Genomic DNA, 21,893 nt, shown 5'->3' with positions numbered 1-21,893 from the left:
AAGAGCTTTATTCACTGTATATATATCAACATTATTTTAAAAATGTTAAATCTGCATTGACTAGTTTAAGTTAATTTAGAAATTAATTGAAGGAAAAACATTTAGATAATAAAAGGATTATCAAATACACAAAATTATGTTATTGACTATAGTATGGCATTAATAGATTCTCTCACTAATGCAAACCATAAAGTTAAAATCCCACTCTATATGATCAATCTGCATTCATGTTTCTATAGAGTAGATGGAAAAATCAAGGAAAAGAATCACATGTGTTCCTTCTTATTGTCAACATCGAGACTCAGATATAGAAATGCAAACAAAGTGAAAAATTAAAAAATGGTAGTTTGGGTAAAACAGAGCCAAAGTTAATCATAAAATATAAGTCCTCCTCACCTTCTCACCTCTGTCCACCAGAGTCTCAGAAACCTTCATGAAGGTATTATACCTTTACATACCCATCTGCGCTTGTTCAGTCTTGTCTCATTTGTAAGCCAAAGGATAGAGTTCCTCAGCTAATCTTTAGGTCACAGAAGCATCAGTGAGATCTTGGTTTATGATACTCATGTTCACATGTGCAATAATGAGTTAAAATAGTCTGACCAAATATACAACCAGAGTTCTCAAAATTTTTCAGACAATGCTCATTGACAAGATCGATTACCTTAAATTCCTTAAATATAATTTCTTCATTATGACCAAGGAAATCATATTCCTTAGATTCAAGTTATTTAAAGTATACGTACCTCCTTGTTAAATCCCTTAAATATAATTTCATAATTGTGACAAAGGAATCATATTCCTTAGATTCAGGTTATTTAAAGTATACGTACCATCTTTGTAACTTATCTACAGCCATTTTCAACTTAAGACAGGGAATACCCCACGAGCAGAGCCCTCAATGACAAATCTTGTTCCCTCTCTCGTGACAGCAGCAGTGAGTGAGACAGATGACTCTGCTCCTTCATACATTAAGATTTTCCCCATTAGCTATTTATAGGGAAATCTTTTTAAAAATGTATATGCTTAAAAGTTTAAAGTGTGCGACTCAGGGTGTTACATTGACAAATGAATATCCTGTGTGTTAGGTAGTTCTTTCACCCAGGCTTAATTTTATTGCCAAAGGAAACAGAAAATGTTCTTGATAAATTTTCTTTCTAAGCAAAAAACTGATAGTGTCCAACATTTTCAAATAAAAAGGAAGACATTTTTTACTCAAAAGGAAAACAATAAACACCTTTGTAAGAGTACTGCACCCCTAGCAATGAAGTGGTTGAGAGACAATAAAATTAAAATTTCGACTCAATAGAAGGAATGGCAAGAAAAATCCAAAAGATATCTCTAATATTAATCTCATCTCAAATTCTGTCTAATGTAGTTCTGTAGAATGGGGTAAAATTCTAAAGAAGTTACTGGGATGGCCACCATATTGGTGTCTCATTATTTTAAGTTTTAGTTTTGGTTTGAAGCTATACCGGAGGTGCTCAGGGCTTAGTTGGGACCAGTTCTGGTGATTGAACCTGGGTCCATCATGTTCAAGGCAAGGGCCCTAACCACTATACTATCCGTCTGTCCCTCGATATTCAGTGAAGTTTATTCCATTCCTGTTGAGAGCAAAGGAACATTATTTAGTACATTGAGTTGAAAGGAGTTTTCTACACAAGCAAATAAGCGAAGTTTAGCTACCAAATCATTATTTCATCCTGGACAAAGGGCTTAAAGCCCATAAAGCCGACGTCTATCCAAAAGAAAAGCAAGCTATATCTTGTGCTAATACTCACCGGTAGTACTAATCTTCTTAGGATCCATATGATTTTCTTAAAGTTAAGAGTAAAATCTTCCGCTTGGCTCCCAACCAGATGAGCCTAAAACATTGCATAATGACATAATTTATTTTGAGTGACAGCTTTCGTCTTTAGCCACATTTAAATTCCTGTCCCAAAAGTTACAGAACGTGTCTTGAGAATCCTATTGTTTAAACCTAGGAAAACAAAATGTCCTAAACGAGTACATATAAAACACATACAAATATGTGGAAAATCCAAATTTTATTTGTAAGACAACCTATTATTCCCTTTCTGACTTCCACTTACAGCACTGGGTGGCATTTGAAAAGGACATCAGCGGACCAGAGGAGGCCAAGTCTGAATGATTTCAAGGGACCGGCACATAATAAGATCCCTTTCAATTCAATCGTGTTATTAGCAAACTCTAAAGTTCTGTGCCAGCAGTTTTTTTTTAACTGACAAAGCCTAATTCAGCTGACTCTCCTATATATTTTCAAGAAATTTGTAACTGAATAGTGTAACCAGCAGAACAAATTGTTCAGTGAAGCAAAAGACTACAAAGAGGAGAATAGAGGAAATAAAAAGAAGGAAACAAGAATCTCCACTGGAGAAAGGAGGTGATGATTTACATGGAATATTTGGCATGGGAATGCTTTACTTTACAAGACACGCTGTGCACTATGAAACCTTGTTTAGAAAGAATGTAGGGCATTACATTGAGGAGACCTCCAGTTATAAAAACGAAGAGTTGACCAAGAGTAATGGGATGTTTCTATTATCAGTTGAAAACAAACGTGGCACCATGGACAAATCACTCAACTTTATATATCTAAACTGCACCAACCAAAGCCTTGGATTAAAATTATTCTAAGCATTATGTAATATTGGGCTGAAGCAATAGTACAGCAGGTAGGGCATTTGCCTTGCACGCCGCCAACCCAGGTTTGATTCCTCCGTCCCTCCTGGAGAGCCCACCAAGCTACTGAGAGTATCCCTCCCACACAGCAGATTCTGGCAAGCTACCCATGGCGTATTCGATATACCAAAAACAGTAACAACAAGTCTCACAATGAAGATGTTACTGGTGCCCGCTTGAGTAAATCAATAAACAACAGGATGACAGTGCTACAGTGCTATATAATAGGAAATGTAGGGGTTTTTTTTTAATCAAATATTTTGAGTATGTAGTTCAGAAGAATTGGCACATTGAATAAATATTGTTCCCTTTAGAAATGTGTTCATAAAATAATTTTGTAAAAGAACTAAAACATCTGTGATTTTAAAAAATATTTTGTGTTATAAACACTGGAAAATTGGGCAGGATTTTAAATGTTTCTGAATAACACTGAGAACTTTTTCTAACTGATCTAGTCTTTACCAAGCTGACAGGAATTTGATTTGAAATGTCTTGATATGTGCTATCAGTAGACATAGCATCTGTGGAAATTTTTAGACAACCAAACAATATAAAATACAAATAGAGAATACAAATATCACTACTATTGCTAGTACTAGAAAAAGTCAGATCTGTTGTCATTGCGGTTTAGATTTGTGCGGCTTATTTCTCTTCATGTTTGGTGACAATAAAATCTACATGCTAATTTCTAGACACATGTCCAGGATGGGCAATTCCTATCAGTGTTTTTTGACTTTCAGAATATTTCATAAAACCAGATACTGTTTATGATTATTCCACAGTTTTGTTCAAATACAGTACGGGTTCAGATTTTAACTGAAGAAGCTATCTATTGTCACTCGTGTAGCTTTGGATGAATGAGTTTTAATTTGACCCGCGAGAGTCAGTCTAGCCAAATAATAACAATGAAAATGCATGAGAACAGCAATTTCAACCTGGCTATTTCACAGACAAGCTTATTTTATGCATCAATAGCAAATAAATCAAGAAATTGGATGGACTTGCTGAATGTCTTTCACTGCTCTAAGTAAATCCATCTAGCTAGCGTAACAAGCAGTTCTGAAGATTGGAGTGTAAGCAGAGAAGAAATATTGATTGATTGCTTTATTTGGAGTAGAACTGTAACACCACCTATGCAAGGAATTTAGCATATATAGTCAGGCAGTACCATCTTGTTGCTATAAACTTAACTGCAAGATAGATTAGACATTGGTGTCTGGAGTCTGAGCCCATAACTAAAAGCCATCTCTAATAGCAAAACAACTCCTACTAGAGGCATTAACTTTGGCAAACAGGCAAGTGCCTGTTTGCTGGCACATTAGATTTCCATAACACCACGTTGCCGGGTAGTTGAGCATCTGTGGGACGTCAAAATTTACATGTGAAAGTGAGTTGTTTCCGATCAAACTTACAGACAGTTTAAACAGGAAGAATGACTTAAATGAGGAGCCTAAGTTTCAAATTTATGGTCTATTTTGGGGGTTTGCATATTGTTGTAAGCTCGTAACAACAAAGCATTTTCTAGGAAGACCTTTTCCTTCCCTAGCAGAAAGTCTTACTGTTGTTAGAATTAACTATTTCACAAATAGGAATAATGTAAATGCTGCTTGGTCCTAAGCCTGAAATCTAATAAATGCCCTATTAAAAGTAGAACATAAAAAAATTTTAAAAAGTAGGAAATAGCTGTGTGGATAACTATAACTTCCTCTGCAGAGAAAATGCATATATCCTTGTAGCATCACCAGCAGGTCTTTAACAACAATGACAGGCATGAGAAAAAATCAAAACATATTTTACCAGCCTACCTCAACTAATGTGCACAGTTTTCCAGCATGGTCAGGTTTTCCCATTTTTTCCCTTGGGAGATACCTAACTCTTTGTATGCCTTGCTTAATAGTCAGTTCCTAGCCTGTACGCCACACTCGGACATTTGAAATGCTGCCTGTCCTGGTCCATGTGACTTCAGTCTCCTTCTCACACCAAGCACTGCCTCCCTGATGCACGCACTTCTCTGCAAAGTAAAAATAGAGAAAAGTTTAAGGGGAGACTAAGTTTAGGCCATCTGTTACTTGATACTGAGGTACTCACTTGTCCTAACAGTACCTTGACCTTCCGAAGAACGTGGTGTATATATAATTTAGCACCCAACACAATCGCTTATAAATTTTTATAGAATGGAGCAAATTATATATAAAAAACTGATTCACAAACAATGTTTGCATTTTATCCAGAGAGCATCTTTACGCTTCTTCTTTCTATTATAGCTAATAGAGAAAAGCAAAGCAGCATCCAGGTGTAGACTGGTCATTTAACTGGTTCCCTAGCTAGATTACCTGCCTTGCACAGACAAGAAGACAGAGGTCCCCATGCCTGGTATTCCAGCTACTTTTTAATTTTGTTTCTTTTATGTAGAAGTAGCACTGGGGGTCAGAAAGATAGTACAGTGGATAGGCTGTTTGCCTTGCAATGTGCTTACCCCAGGTTCAATCCCAACAGCACGTATGGTCCCCTAAGCACCACTGGGAGTGATCCATGAGTGCAGAAGAAAGAGAAAGAAGAAGAAGGAGGAGGAGGGTGGAGAGGGAAAGGAAGGAGGAGAAGGAGAAGAAAGAAGAGGAGAAGGGAGAAGAGGGGAAGATGGAGGAGGGAGAAGAGAAGGGGAAGAAAAGAAGGGCAGTGAGAGGCAAAGGAAGATGAGAAATGTCATTTATTTATAGCATTATATAGATTTCAGGAGTGCATAATTACAAATCAGTGTGTGCTTATACTGCATGAACTTCTAAAAGTCTTATTCTATACTATAACAGACTTTTGAATCCCTTTACCCTATTTATGCAACCTCCTTCTCTCCCCTCTAATAAGCACTAATTTGTTTTAGTCTGAAAGGTCAATTTTGCTTTATTTAGTTGATATCTCCATTTTGTCTCCGCATGAACCACATATGAATAAAACCACACAACATTTGTCACTGCCTGACTTGTTACTCTAGCATAATATCCTCTAGGACCATCCATCTTATTATGAAGGGCTGAATTCCAACATTTAAAAAATGCAAATAGATCCCAGATCTTGAAGAGAATCCTTTGTAACTTTAACTGTCCAAAGTTAGTTTATTGATATCTAAAATTTGATAAGCATTGTTATCAAAAGAAGGTTGTCTGTTGTTACAAATAACTTGGTATCAGACATTCAGAAGTAAACCCTGGGTTACCACTGAGAGAAAATGGGAAAGAGTTTAAATCTTTTGAATTTAATCAAGTGAATAGTAGTGAATTGATAGCTTCAGAGAAGAAAGAAATAATTTCAAATCTCTCACAAAGCTTGGTTTACAAATTCCTAGCACTCTCCATCATAAACTCTCTGGCAAAGCAGTACTTGTCTGTCTTTTATTCTGAGGTAACAGTACCACAGAGAATGCAGGACACAACCTTGAAACATTGCCAGTCCCAGGGTGGAAGGGATTACAGCAGGTAATTACCTTGCTTAAGACCTACCTGGGTTAATCCCCAGTACAATTCCCTAAGCTCCACCAGAAGTGATCCATGAGCACAGAACCAGGAGTCAGACCTAAGAATAGACAGATGCATCCCCAACATGCCAAACAAACAAATGCGTAAACAACACAGTTTCTACACCAAAGGGCTGCAGGAAAAGGTGGTAGCTTCAACTCCTGGATTTTACAACTTTGGTTCAGTTACAATGACACTGAGGAATGGAAGGATTGTTTTTCATGAATTTCCTGTAGCAAAGCAAGGGACATCACCTTGCTTTGTGAGATTCCCTTCTCTTCTGTTTTACGGAAGTTCCCTCCACATAACTGATATGATCTGAAAAGCAGTCAAGCTGATGATGACCTCCCCAAGATTTGGAGCTTGCAATTCTTCATCTTTAGTTCTCTCTCTGCCCTCAGTCTCAAACAACAACCCCAAATTGGCACAGTTTGCACTGACTAGCTAAACTGAATAGTGACCAGATATCCATAAGGTCAGCTTTCAATTTCTAATGATATATTTGTTCCCTGATTTTTTCTGATGTGGGGCTATAGGAATCATCACCAAATATGATGACAGCTTACAAAACTTGATGTACCTGGGGCTGGAGTGATAGTATAGTGGGTAGGGTGTTTGCCTTGCACACAGCCGACCCAGGTTCGATTCCCAGCATCCCATATGGTCCACTGAGCACCGCCAGGAGTAATTCCTGAATGCAGAGCCAGGAGTTACCCCTGAGCATCGCTGGGTATGACTCAACAAGCAAAAAAAAAAAAAAAAAAAAAAAGAAAGAAAGAAAGAAAGAAAGAAAAAGAAAAAAGAAACAAAAACAAAAACAAAACAAAACAAAAAACTCTTGATGGACCATGGACAGAAAAGAAAGTCATGAGGTAAGGTTGTAGCAGAGAAGTTAGGTTATCTCTGCAAAGCCATGCACAGGAGAAACTATGAGTTGTGGAAATGGAAATCTTTATCACCTTGAACACGTGGGGAAATGTTGGTCTTGTTTTTTATATGGCAGTACAGAAAAAGAAAAATAACTAACACCCTTTGTGCCTAAATCATGTGACAGACTTGAAATAGTTGCAGGAAAAAAGAGTCTCAAAAAAAAGAGTCTCTGACCTCATATCTCTTCATTCTCAGCAATGGAAAACAAATTACCAAATGCTTTCTTTTCAGCAGATCGACTTTAGGGGGGAGAAACTCCAAATCAATAATAGTGAATTTTTTGTTGAAATATTGAATGTAATCAAAGTAAAGTGAAAGTAAAGTGAAATTTACCAGTTACACATGCGGGGTGGGGGGCTGGGGAGGTGGGGGGAAGGGGGGAGGTATATCGTGATTCTTGGTGGTGGAATATGTGCACTGGTGAAGGGATGGGTGTTTGAGCATTGTATAACTGAGACTTAAACCTGAAAGCTTTGTAACGTTCCACATGGTGAATCAATAAAATAATTTAAAAAAAAAAAGAGTCTATTTAAGCAGCTTGGGTCCTCAAAAAAATCATGAATCTTGATTTATAATGTGCATGTTATTGTGGAAACGCCTTTGAAAAAGGCTATTTCTCCCTACAAGGTGAGATTCTGGGAATCCCAGTTGATCGTTTTTGTAGGGAAATGTGATCTCCAATGCGACAGGTTTACATGATCAGATAGGAAATGAATTTCCTCCTTCCAGAGAGATCTCCCAACTGAGGGGAAAGCATGGAAAATAATCCCATCCTCTTCTTCCAAGGTCAGAGAAAAATCTGAAAGTTTTCCCAAAGCAAATGAGCTGGAAATGGACCTGTGACCTGAGCCAGTTCAACACTCCCCCCCCCACACACCCTGTTCTCCATGGGACTAGCCTGGGAATGTTTGTCAGCCCAGTTACCTCCATTGGTTTCTGCCCTCAGCCTCAGATGAGGTCAGACCTCAGCGACTGTTCTAGAAGTGATTACTCCATTCCATCTGGATTGCCCTTTCCCTTTCTCCTCAAAATATATCATAGATTCACTTTCAAGACCAAGAAGATTTAATTGTTTAAACCAAAGAGGTTTATTTACTAAAAGTTATAAATATCACTAAACACTGCTTTTGCTACATACCACCAATATTAATATAAATGGCATGTCAAAACTGAAGAGGCAGTTCAACTGATTGAGCACCTGCTTAGCATGTGTGAGTTCTGGGCCTGATCCCCGGCACCACATGGTCCTCTGAGCACTGCTGGGAACAATCCCCAAGCACAGAGCTGGAAGAAATTCTTGAGAGCCATCCATGCATTCACACAATCAAAATTTAAAAATTCCCAAAATCCCCTTTAAGAATTTGCACGATTTGATAAGCTGATTCTGAAATGTGTATGAAATTGCAAAATCCTTTGAGTAGCAAAGTCAATTTTGAAATGAAATAATAAACTAAAAAAGTGCATTGACTTTAAAATGTATTATCAATACACAGTACTAAAGCCAGTGGATTGGGGGAGCAGAGACATAATAAAGTGAGAAGGGCAATTGCCTTGCACGCAGCCTTTCTGGATTCTATCTCTGGAACTCAAATGGTCCCACGAATCCTGTTAGCAGTGATCCCTTAGCACGGAGCCAGAAGTAAGCCCTGAGCACTGCTTGGTGTGAGCCAAACAGCCACTGTCAAAAAAATAAGACAGTGTGGCATAGGCATAAGGATAAATATATAAAACTACATAATAAAAGAGTCCAGAAATAGTTCTTATAGTTTGTCAATTGATTTTTCAATACATGTGGCAAGATAAGTCAACAAAACATGGTTAACTTTTAAGCAAACGTATATACACACATATGTATATAATTGTTGCTCACATTTGATGGGAACTTATTTCCATAATTTCTAAAGAACTCATAGTTTGATAGAAGAAAATCTACTGGAGATTGACCAAAGCATGTGACACCTCCTTTTAGAGAGATATACAACTGGTAAGTATGTAGATATTCATTAGAGCTAGCCATTCAGGAAATACAAATGATACTACATTCCAACTATGTTGGCAAAAATTATAAAAGATGAACAGTACAAAATTTTCTGTTACTCCAGTGTATAAAAAAAGCTAGCCATATTTCAAACACCGTTTGAGGATCGTTTCAAATGCAAGAACATACACTTAATCATGCCATCCCAAAACCCTTCTTCTCTGTAGCAGTGAAGAAGTGTTTCTGAGCACCAGAAAATATCAAGAATATTCTGGATAGCATGAAAATATTAAGAGAATTTAAAATCAATTTTATGCTAAAACATCTCTAAAGATTAAAAAAATATTCATATTAACCCCAAACTAGAAACCAACTGTGCACCAAGAGGTGAGTAAAAGGGGGTGGGAGGGGGGAGGGAAATGGTAAAACCATCTGAAGGTAAACCGCTAAGTCATTGAAAATGTCCTACAATTAGCCTCAAAGCGCCGCTGAGGGGCCAGGAGGACTAGTCAAAGGTTGGAACCTTACCACGAGTGTGTTGGGGGCAAAGGGCAGTTAGACAGATAAGAGACCAGTTTGATAATAGTAGGTGGAAATGATCACTCTAGACAAAAACTGAGTGTTAAAAGTAGGTAAAAGAGGGGCTGGAGCAATAGTACAGCGGGTAGGGCATTTGCCTTGCATGCGGCAGACCCAGGTTTGATTCCTAGCATCCCATATGGTCCCCCAAGCACCGCCAGGAGTGATTCCTGAGTATATGAGCCAGGAGTAACCCCTGTGCATTGCCGGGTGTGACCCCCCCCAAAAAAAGCAAAAAAACAAAAGTAGGTAAAGGAATATACAGGGATATACATGATAACCTTTCGGTATCTGTGTTGCAAACCATAATGCCCAAAAGAAGAGAGAGAGAGTGAGAGTCAGTGAGTGAGCAAGTGAGCAAGCAAGCGAGAGCAAGAGAGCAAGAGAGCAAGAGAGAGAGAGAGAGAGAGAGAGAGAGAGAGAGAGAGAGAGAGAGAACTGTCTGCCACAGAGGCAGACAAGAGGGAAGAATGGGAACATCAGTGGTGGGAAAAGTACACTGAGAATGCACAGGCGTTGGAACATCGTATGACCAAAACCCCATAATGACTAAACTTTGCAACTGTGTATCTCTTACTGTGATTCAATCAAAACAAATTTGATTAATTTAAAAAAGAAAAAATTTTAAAAAGCACTTCTGATGCTCAAAGGAATCAAAGGAATTATGTAACTGAATGCATGCAGCCAGCCATGGAGCACCACAAACTGTAGGACAAAGACGGACAGTCGTGGCAGAGAGAGCAGCAGCTTCCAAGGTTCAAAGCGAAGGATGGAATTAATGCAAAAAAAACCCATAGGGGAAGTTTTCTAAAATATACATTTTAGAAAAGTGTATATTTTTGTTATGATTATTCTTAGCTACTTGCATTTGTCTAACAAGTCTCACAATGGAGATGTTACTGGTGCCCGCTCAAGCAAATCGATGAACAATCGGATGACAGTGTTTACAGTGCCACAGTGCTTGCATTGTCAAAATTATACAAAAACAATATCGGTCCCATTGTATATTATTCTATCAATGATGCTTTTTTTAAAAAGGGGTTGGAAAGAGCCAGTCGTCATTTATAAGAAATTTTGCATAGAGGAAATTGCTCTTGTTTTCTGACCTTTTGCCTGCTGCTCTGTCAGCCCCAGTAAATCTTGCGTCAGGCTAATCCCACTGGGCCTGTTTTGGAATAGGTGACAGAACCGCTCACCACCAGGTGGGTCGCAGCAGCCTCCAGATCCCCTGGTGCCATATTAAAGGTTCCTGAAGCATGTCGCCATCTATGCAACTCTTGACATAGCCCCTCAACAGATCATCTGCTGCTCAGACATTCTTGTCTTTCTGTGAGGACAGGCAGAGAAGACAGAGAGCGACCTCCAGCTTAAGATCGCTCAGTGTCTTCCAGGGCGGTAACTCTATGGACTTCTCCACCACCACCACCACCCCGCCCAGTACAACAAGAAAACTAGAAAATCAGTGAGAAAAACACATTGGAGAAAAGCTCGCCAAGTTGATAAGTGAAAACAATATCACAGAAGAACTGAAGACATGAACAACAGCAGCAAATCCTCAGACAGTGTCTTGAGTGACTCTATGATGAGGCTGTTCAATGAGTTCAAAGAAAGATAGCATAGGTTGTAAAAAACTAAAGCACGCCGAGGGGCGCGCGCACTCGCGGGCTCTCCAGGAGGCTCTCTCTCACCGCCCGAGCTCGGTGCCCTGGAACCACTGTGTGTGGCTGTCAGTCAAGGGCAGGCGACGGGAGGAAGAAGGCAAAACTAACTGGTTGCTCGATCAGTTTATTTCATTCTCTCTCCCTGCTTCTCTCCCGGCTCTCGGTCTCTCTCTGGATCTGTGGATCTGGCCCCCCAACCCACTCTTACAGCCTAGTTAAATCTCCTCAGCATGAGGGGTTTGGGGCGTACACATAGGTGTGGTCACAATCAATAGGGTAAGGTTCCTTTCCCTCAGCGGATGCTTCTCCTAGGACTTAATTCTCTTTCAGCAGGAGGATCCACCCAAGGGCGGAGTCCCATGAGTGTGTTTCTCTTCTCCTCAGCCAGCAAACATATAAGAATTCATAATATTGATCATTTTGTATGGACACAATAAGAGATGCATTAAAGCTTATAGAATTGCTCTCCTGGGGCCATCTCAATCTCAGACTACAGTGCTCAGGCCAGATCAGTCTTTTCTATCCCTAGAAGGATCCTAATCTCGTCATTACTTTTGGATCATGACAGCATTTGTCTATGATCAAGCTCTTAACTTATAGTTAAGAATTAGGCACTTTAGCCAGGCCTATCTCGATGCCAGGGTAGCACATAACTCACCGCTTGCCCTGGATCCGTCCCGTCCCTCGTCGGGACCCTGCTTTTGGGGTGCTAGGAACTGAGGGCAATTTAGGCTTAAGTGGAGAAAGCAGATGCCCGGGAGGGAATAATATTCGAGGCCAATTAAGTCCCAAGTTACAAAAGCATAATATTGTCTTCTCGTGTCCATACAAAAAGGACATTACTTTAAAGTAAATTACTCAAAAGGCACAAGAAGAGGAGAAAGGCAATATTAACTTATATAATATAAATTCAGTATCCTAGGAAGGTCTGACCTTACAAATTAGCAGAGTCAGATTAAGGGAAAGCCTCGGATTAACGGTTTTGGGGAAGAGAGCATGGAGAAGTGATTACAGCTAAACAAAGGGATGGGAGAGATTTGGGAACACCTTGATGGGTGAGACTGGGTTAAGCCTAAACTCTGGGAAAAACCGGGACAAGCTACTCATGGCAAGGAAGGGGGGAGAGGACAAAGTAATGTCATCCAACAATAGGTGGTCAGTGAAGCGCAAGAAAGTTTAAGAGTTGAAACGAAAAAACTGCTCTAGTCAGAAAAGACAAAATGGAAGACCATGAAACCATGATAGGTAATATGGGAAATTCAACAGAAGCTGTGAATAGCAGAATAACAGAAGTTGAGCAAAAGATCAAGGAGCTCCAAGTTGAGAAAGAGGAAACCACTAGGAAACAGCAAAAGGTGGGAATAGTCTGAAAAGAAAATTAAGCACATAACAGAGAAGTAAGGAATGAGTTCAAGAGAAATAATATAAGAATCACGGAGTCCCTGAAGAACAGGAAGGCAAATGTAATGAAGAAACAATAGTTAAAGAAATCATTGATACGAATTTACCAGAGTTGAGAATTACAGGCACCATGATCCAAGAGGCTCAAAAGGTCCCAGTGAAAATAAGACCCCAGTTAGGAAAAATCTGAAACTTCTATTCAAAATAAAAAAATTCAAAGATAGAAACAGAATATTGAATACATCAAAAATGGAACTGACATACAAAAGAAAGCTTGTAAGATGTACAGCAGATGTATCAAATGAACCCCATGAGCAAAAAAATACATGGAAGGATATAGTACAAAACTTCAATGAAATGAACACCGCACCAAGAATACTCTACCCAACTAGATTATCATTCAGATTTGAAGGAACTATACAGAGCTTCATGTACAGGCAATGGCTTAGCTAATGGGGTATATAGTTGTCCTCTACTAAATCAAGAAAGATAAAATCATGTGGAAATTAGCAGTGTAGTACTGACTGTAGCACTGTCAGCCCATTGTTCATCGATTTGCTTGAGCGGGCACCAGTAACGTCTCCATTGTGAGACTTGTTACTGTTTTTGGCATATCAAATATACCACGGTAGCTTGCCAGGCTCTCAGTAGCTTGCCGGGCTCTCCCCGAGATGAACAGAGGAATCGAACCCGGGTCGGCCGCGTGCAAGGCAAACTCCTTACCCACTGTGCTATCGCTCCAGCCCATGTGGAAATTAATCATGAAAACTCTACTTTTATTGATGTATTTTCTGATAATTTTACTCCATTCCTTTAAGTTTTATTGGACCAAGTGACTTAAAATAAATTTGTCATGTGTTTGTCCAGGGGACAGTTGGCAGGTGGGAAGGGCCCTGGGGATTTAATGGAGGAAAGGGGATATTGGTGGTGGGACTGGGGGTGGAATATTGTATGCCTGAAACAGCTCTTATGAAACTTTGTAGACCACAGTGTCTCAATAAACATTCCTGGAAAAAAAGAAGTTATAAACAGTTGAGCTATAGAAAAAAATTATTTTAATTGCTCTAGTTTCTATCTATTAGTCTGTGTTCTGAAATGCAATTTATCTTTTATTGAACAGGGAACATCAAGTTATTTAAGGCAGAAGTTAATTATGTGGAAATACCTACAAATTATATAAATAAATGTTACAATTAGAGTACTTTTCAGTAACTGGTAGTTTTTTAAGATACATTTCCAATGTACATAGAGTATTAATGGATGCTTTTCTTTGTTGTCATTTATTAGGTAGTTTAATGTAGCTACACAAATGTCAATATTTCTACTTATAATTCAAATTCATTTGAATTATAACTTCACTTAGAGCATCCTAATTTTTAGAATCAATAAGTCATTGCTTTTTATATGTAATTATTATTAAAATAACATTGGGATACTCCCATGTTTACTCTTGTACAGTTTTACTTCTAGAAAATTACATCAAAATTGAAAATTACTTTCAAATGTTCAGAATTGAAAAACAAATTTACTGATAGTAGATTTACGGGATAGTTCAGTGGATAAGGCCTTGCATGCAGCTGACCTGAATTCAATCCCACATATGGTCCACTGATCCCTGCCAGGAGAGATCCATGACCACAGAACCCGAAGTAAGCATGAAGCACTTCCATGTGTAGCCCAAACTCTTTCCCCTGCAAAATTTTTTAAAAACTCAAGATAGATAGGTAATTTAGACAACATAGATTAGATAGATTTTTTTCTGTTTTGCTTTTAAATTCATTGTGATCAACCCTTAATTTTAAGCACATTTTCTTCTTGGCATGAATGCTAAATTTCAGTGATTGATCTTATAAACAGATGAGAGAAAGTAAAAGGACACTGAGATAAGCTGATGACATTTCCAGATAATCAAGCCTAATATAAAAGTAACATTTGAATGGCAAATGCAGAAGGAATCAAATTCAAAGGTAAAGTCCAAGACTTCCAATAGCCTGCACTGAATCTGAAAAGAGAAACTTGGTAAATCTTGATAAACCTGAAATTTGACAATTATTAAACATGGTCAGCCAAAAAGACAAGCATGGAAAATACATGCATGCACGTAAATACACACACATACACAACACACACACACACAGCACACATATGCGCATGCACTAGTTTGTTATCAGGTTAATTACAGTAATACTGAATTAAGCTAAATAAAACCAGTTTTTCCTTGTAACAAGACTTCCCAGACCATACCAATCTGCATTGTAATCCTTCTTTTAAAAGCACACCCTAAGTTTTGAGTATGAGTGCTTTTATTATGCATTAGTTACCAAAATGTAAAACAATCCATTTGAACACTGTCTTAAAATAGTATCTATTTTCCTTGGAAAACCCTTCCTTAAATAGGTGAGCAAATTTCTCTAATCCACATCCCATTTAATCTTTTTTTATTTTTTCACTTTGCACTCAGGAAGTACTCCTGGTAGTGCTCGGGACACCATGTGGGAAGCTGGGAATCAAACCGGGGTCAGTTGCATGAAAGGCAATCGCCCTACCCACTGCGCTATCGCTCCAGTCCCCCATTTAATCTTTTAATAGGTATGTAGTTCATTTGTTCTGCTCAGTGAACGTCAGAAATAAATTAAATATTACACTGCTTGTTTTTTGAAATAGCCTTTTGGAAAGTGTTTCTTTAATACATGTATATGTGAAATTCACTTTCAACAAGTAAATAATTATAAAGTATATGCATAGAATTTATCTGATTCTGAATGACTGTCCTTTTTTTTCTAAGCCTAGGCAAAGCTAGTTCGATTTAGATCAAACAGACACTCCTGTCTCTCTACAAATGGACACGTTTTTTATCCAGAAGCAGTTGTTAGAAGACAATTCTCTGTGGGTCTCTTGAATTCCTGAACAGCTTATGACCAAGGCATCGGTAACATTTACTAACACTTGTCTTTTGAAGCACATTCCCATAGCAAACAGCCTTGAAAGATAGCTTCTTCCCGGCGGCCCCAGGGCTTCAGTCAAAAGCTGGACAAATTTGCTAACAATCCCCTTCAAAAGATCAAATCCTTTCAAAAATTGATTCTTATGCTCCTTTTAAAAGGCTGTGGATTTGGGGGCCAGAAAGATAGTACAGCCTTGCAGGTAGCCAACTCTGCCACACAAGATCCCTTTAGTACCACTGGGTGTGGCCCCAACTCAAAACCTATCTAAGTAAATCGAATCTCAAGGATTCTCAATCATGAGACAAAGACACAACCTGAGCGCCTCACAGGCTGCTCTACCTCATGCCCGTGGTTCTCAGGGTGCAGTGGGATTCCTGTGACCATCGTATTCCAGAGCCAAGAGTAGTCTCCTGCCTTATCTCGAGGCCGGGACGCTCCAACCTGCACGCATCCCTGACACTGCTACCTTATTAGCTTGGACGTAGGTTTAAAAATCTCAGACTTCATCATTCTTGGCACACGCCACATTTATAGTAGGTGACGTTTTCAGGTGAACGCCTTCCCATTTAATCGCAGGAAAGGTTTAAAGATATCTGCGAAGGGTTGAGCAATGCATCATGGGGGAAGTGGAGGAAGCATTTCTCTATTTTTAAAGAACCGAATAGAGTATTGGATCCCAGGGACAACCAACATAAGACACAGTGACAAAATCTGAAAGAATATGATAGACGTAAAATTCAGAACAAGGGCCCAGCTGTGCCCTTTAAATTGTTTATGGAGTTTACAAACAGACGAGCTTGGCAGGAAGCCAGAGTCTGGGAGCGTCTGGGCAAACATATCCTATAGGTCTGCAGAATAAGAATCTAGAAAAAAAAACCAGTTTTGTGTATTTTTAGTAAACTTTGTTTCCATTGCCCTGGTGTGATCAGAATACATCCTGAACACTTGCAATTTCATGATAAAAGAATCTGACAGGTATTGTGTAGGGAAAAATTGAAAACCACAACATTTCAGAAAAAAAAATGTCCTGCAATTAGAGAAATTTAGTAGCACCATCTACGGTCAAGAGTTACCACTTAATAAGATATAGCTATTTTTTCTTCCTTTCGTTTATTTTATTCTTTAATGACAAAGCAAAAATCTCAAAATTTTGAACTATATTATTATTATTCAGTGGGTGGCAAGCAGAACAATAGCCCATAAAATATCCATGCCTTAATCCTCAGAACCTATCATTAAACTCAATGCGGCAGACCCACAGATAATGTAATTTCATTCAATGTCATTTTCTTGTAACGTGGATGAGAAGAAAAAAATTCGGTGATACTGAACAAATTGACAAGATGGCATCATTTGAGAACCTGCCTTCCTCAGGTGTGTTAAATTCAGTTCCCAAGGACCGATGGAGCCAGCAAGTGAAGCCCTCCTGTGCGTGCTGGGGCACACCTACAGGTGTAAGAAGGTGACAATCATTAAAATAGGAAGATTACTCTGGGTTATTTGGTCAGACCAGTCTCATCATACAGTCTTTAAAAACAGAAAACTTTCAAGGACCCGCAATATAGCTGAGCAGTAGAGGTACCTTCTCTGCGAAGGGTCCTAGGTTTGATTCCTGGCATTGCAAAAGCAAACAAAATGATATGGAAACCAAACCAGAACAGGGTGGGGAAGGGAGGGAAGGGAGAAGGAGAAGCAGGGGAGGCAGTGGCAGGGGAGGGTGGGGAGGGGGGACACTCAGGGAGGGGAGGGCAGGGAATGGCAGGAGTGTGAAGGGGAAGAAGAGGGGATGGGGGAGAGGCAGGGGGAGGGAGGGGAGGGGAGTAAGAGGGGAGAGAATGGTAGAGGAGTGGAAAGGAGGGAGAAGACAAGGAGGGGGAGGGAGAGGAAGGGCGGGGTGGGGGAGGAGAAGGGAGAGATGTAGAAGGAAGGGAAGGAGAAGGGAGGGGAGGGGAGAAGGAAAGGGAAAGAAGAGAGGAAAGAAGGGAGGGAGGAACAGAGGGAGGGAAGGACCAATCTCTCCCAGCTAGAGGCCGTGAGGATGTATTGAAGGGAGCCAGGGAAGTGTGAAGGGGATCACTCACCTTTGATTGCTGGAGAGGCACCTGTGTCAGGAAGTGCATTTTTCCCTGCAGCCTCTAGCAAAGAGTGTCACCCCACCACAGTGTCCATTTCCACCTCTGAGATGAAACAGAAGACAGCTCTAAACTGAGCTGCCCCCCACCCCAGACAGACAGACTGCAAAACTACAGAATTGTGAAGCAAAGCGTGATGCTCCTTTAATTGCTAAATGGGTGGCACTTCGTGATAGTAGAAGCAGAAGCCGAGTGCGAACACCCGCTTCCCGATCAAACTGCTGATGGACAAGTTGCCGGACGCCTTCATATTTCAGGATTCATGCAGAGGTGACCCAACGTGCCGAAGTACGGAGATGTTGCCAGTTTTTAATTTAAGTGTCATTTATTTGCCTACAGACATTTGTCTAGCAAATGAAATAATCTGATGAATAATTAAAATGTTGCTATTTGATACCTTTTCAATTATTCAATAACAGGAGAGAATAAAAATATCATCAACTGAGAGTTTAAATAAATACCTCTGCTGAATTTGTTTAACTTACACCACGACCACAGTGTTGAGGCTGTGGCCCTACAAGTGGAGACTGGAAACTTCCCTTTGAGCCATTCTTTGAGGCCTTACACATGAAAGAGGCCTTTGTAGGATAGCAAAGTGAGTATTTGAGATAGGTGAGTATTTGCAGCTTGCCCTGCAGATAAGCAAATCCTTCTAGAAGGATCTTTCTTGATACATTCCAACAAAGGAAGCTGTTTTTGGAAAATACAAAATTTTCATAATGTAAAAGGGGGATTAGAATATTGCAACCTGTGTTTTAAGGAGATGATATACATGCACATGTGTATATATGCTTACATATACATGCATCATTAGTCATTCATAGCAAGATTATTAACAAACTGCAAGAATAGTTCTAAAGAATCTCAATAAGAGCTTATCTCTAAGGAAGAGTAAGAGATTTAGGAAAATGGCATGTATCTATCTGGTAACCCTGAGTCAATACTTAGCTCAGGAAACATTTCAGAGATATTAATAAAGTTTTCACTCTGTGATTTCTCGCCCAGAGCAATGACCAGTTGTGATGGTCCCCACTTACCTTCATCCAAATGGAGAAGCAGAGTTGTCTTTGCCTGTTTTCAGTCTTTTGACATCATCAACAGCAACTTGAACAGAAAAACTAGTTGTAAATGGTTGTAACTCCCTAGAAAATGTCCGACTGTGGTAGAACCAACAAGAGCCATGCCTCCTCCCAGGAACACTTCCGCTCTGATGACACACCCTGTAACTCACTTATGGCAGAACTTCCAGGGAACTAATGAGAAAACTCATAGAGTCATTTTTTTTTAATCGACAGTTCATTTTTTTTTTAGATATACCTGGACAGTGATAGAAGTAAGTCAAGGCAGAATGTAACACCAAAGGCCAAGTCCTTTTCAAGAAGGCAACATAAAAACCAAGACAAAAAAGACTTCATACTTGAAAAGTCTTTCAGATCACAGTTCCTTTGACCTTATCTTAGAGTTATTTCCAATGGAGTTTGTCTAGACTCTTGTAAGATTTTTTAAGAGCTTAGATTTCCCTTGGGGAAAGGACTGATGGGGTGACTGAGCCATACTCAGCAGCACTCAGAGGACCATGCAGTGCTGGGATGTAGGAATTGGCCCGATCGCAATGCAAGTGCCTTAACCCTGTAGTCTGTGGTCTAAGGTTTATGGCCCTCTTGCTCAGTCCCTTATACTCTGCATGTGGGTGGGTACTGGGAACCTTGGGATAATGGTGGAGGCATCCTGGCGCTCTGGTGGTAGCGTCGTGTAGCAACATAACAACTAGAAAACAGTAACATTGGTATGTGTGTGCACAATAACCCAAACATTTTTCACTGTCATCCCGTTGCTCATCAATTTGTTCGAGCAGGCACCAGTAACATCTCTCATTGTGAGACTTATTGTTATTGTTTTTGGCATATCCAATATGCCACGAGTAGTTTGCCAGGCTCTGCCCTGTGGGCTCAATACTCTCGGTAGCTTGCCGGGCTCTCCCAGAGGGGTGGAGGAATCGAACACGGGTCGGCTGCGTGAAAGGCGAACGCTCTACCGCTGGGACAGAGGTGGAGGGTCTTTGGCACTTTAGGGATGGAGAAGAAAGTACAGTAAGAGTAACCCGTAAAGGTTAACACTATGGTACCCACGTTACCCAAATTACATTGCGTTTTGTTTTGTTTTGTTTGGGGGCACCAGCAGTGCTCAAGCTCTACTCCTGCCTCTGAACTCAGTGGTCATTCATAAGGGGACTTGGGGGGTCATAGGCATGCTAGGGATTGAACTCCAGTTCACCACATGCAAGGCAAGTAAAGTGCTCTGACCACAGTACCATTACTCCAGTCCCCCAAACTACTTTTATCACTTGTATCACTTGTCATCCTAATCGATTTGCTTGAGTGGGCAGGTGCCAGTAATGTCTCCATTCATCCCTGTCGCATACTAGTGTAGCCCAATGGCGTCTGCTCACTCCAGGAACACAAAGAGCCTCAAATCGTTCGCACAGGATCTTGACAAAGAAGTCTGACCATCTCGTAGGTGGGCGGCCAGGAGTTCTTTTGACGTCCTGTGGAATCCAGTGAAATCATGCCTCCTGCATGGCAGAGCCTGGCGAGCTATCCATAATGTATACGATATCCAAAAAACAGTAACAAAAATGGGCATCATTCCCCTGGATTCCCAAAACGACATTGTTAAGCAATTCAGAAAGGAGAGTTTTAATGTAATATGGCAATTCTTATTAACATAGCACTTTTGAACAATATTTTTATAAAAATATAACTCATCTGTTGAAGTCTGCTTAAAATACCATTCAATAAATATTTATTATGCAAGTAACAGCACCTCATTCTTTTATTTGAAGAGCTTTATTAAGACATAATTCACATATCAAAAAAATTACCCATCTAAAGTGCTTCTAAAGTAATCTTAGAATATTTTGAGAGTTCCATACCACCAGTTTGTCTAGAAAGTTTGCATTATTACAAAAAGAAACCTGTTAATAATCACTCCACTGTTCTCCCTTCCCAAATCCCTAAACTTATAAACTGCTTTCTACTTCTGTGAATTTGCCAATTTTAATATATGATATATGATACATGTATACATACATATTCATAAACACATACATATATGGAACCATACAAGAGATGCTTTTATAACTTACCTTTATATTTAACAAACATTTTGAGATTCATCCATGTTGTACTATGTATCCTTATGTCAACCCTTTTCATAGATTAGTAATTATCTATTGTGTGGCAATAGATTACCATGTCATGGCAATGGATTTTTTACCTTTTCTCAATTAATTGGCATTTAGGTTATTTCAACTTTTGGTCATCATGCATGATGCTGCTACTATGATCATTCATCACACAAGTTTTTGTGAGGCTATGTGTTTTAATTCCTCTTAAATGTACACTAGGAGTGGAATTGATGGGTGTAATAGTAGGGTTAACACTTTGAGGTGCTTCTAATGTTTCCAAAGTGACTGAATGATGTTGCATTAGTACCAGAATTGCCCCACTCATCTTCATTATATGTGAGATTATATCTTTTCTAGTGATGCCATCCTAGAAGACATAAAATGGCATTGATGTGGATTTAATTTTTATTTTTATAATTAACAATTACATTGATCATTTCTTCATGTTCTTATTACCATTTCCATATGTTGAGGTTCTATTCAAGTCATTTATTTATTGTGTTATCTATCTATTCAATTATTGAACCACAAGAGTTTTTTATATACTCTGAATATAAGTACCTTACAAGATAATCTGCATTTCCTCCATTCTGTGCAATATTATTTCACTCTTTTGATATCTTATTGAAAAAAGCATTTTGCTTTCTATTGAATTATCTTGACTTATCTTGTCAAAAATCAATTCATCATAAATATAGTGGTTTACTTCTCAACTCACTTCTATTCCACTGATCTATATGTTGATTATTGTTTTTACCTGCTAGCTATTTAATAATTCTTAATGAGATCCATGAATTTTATTGCTTTTTTAAAGATACTGAACATCTGATGTCTTTTGCATTCACTTATATATAACTTTTTCAACTAT

Source organism: Sorex araneus, chromosome 4, assembly GCF_027595985.1.
Source record: "Sorex araneus isolate mSorAra2 chromosome 4, mSorAra2.pri, whole genome shotgun sequence".
NCBI lineage: Eukaryota > Metazoa > Chordata > Mammalia > Eulipotyphla > Soricidae > Sorex > Sorex araneus.
This window is presented reverse-complemented; position numbering follows the sequence as displayed.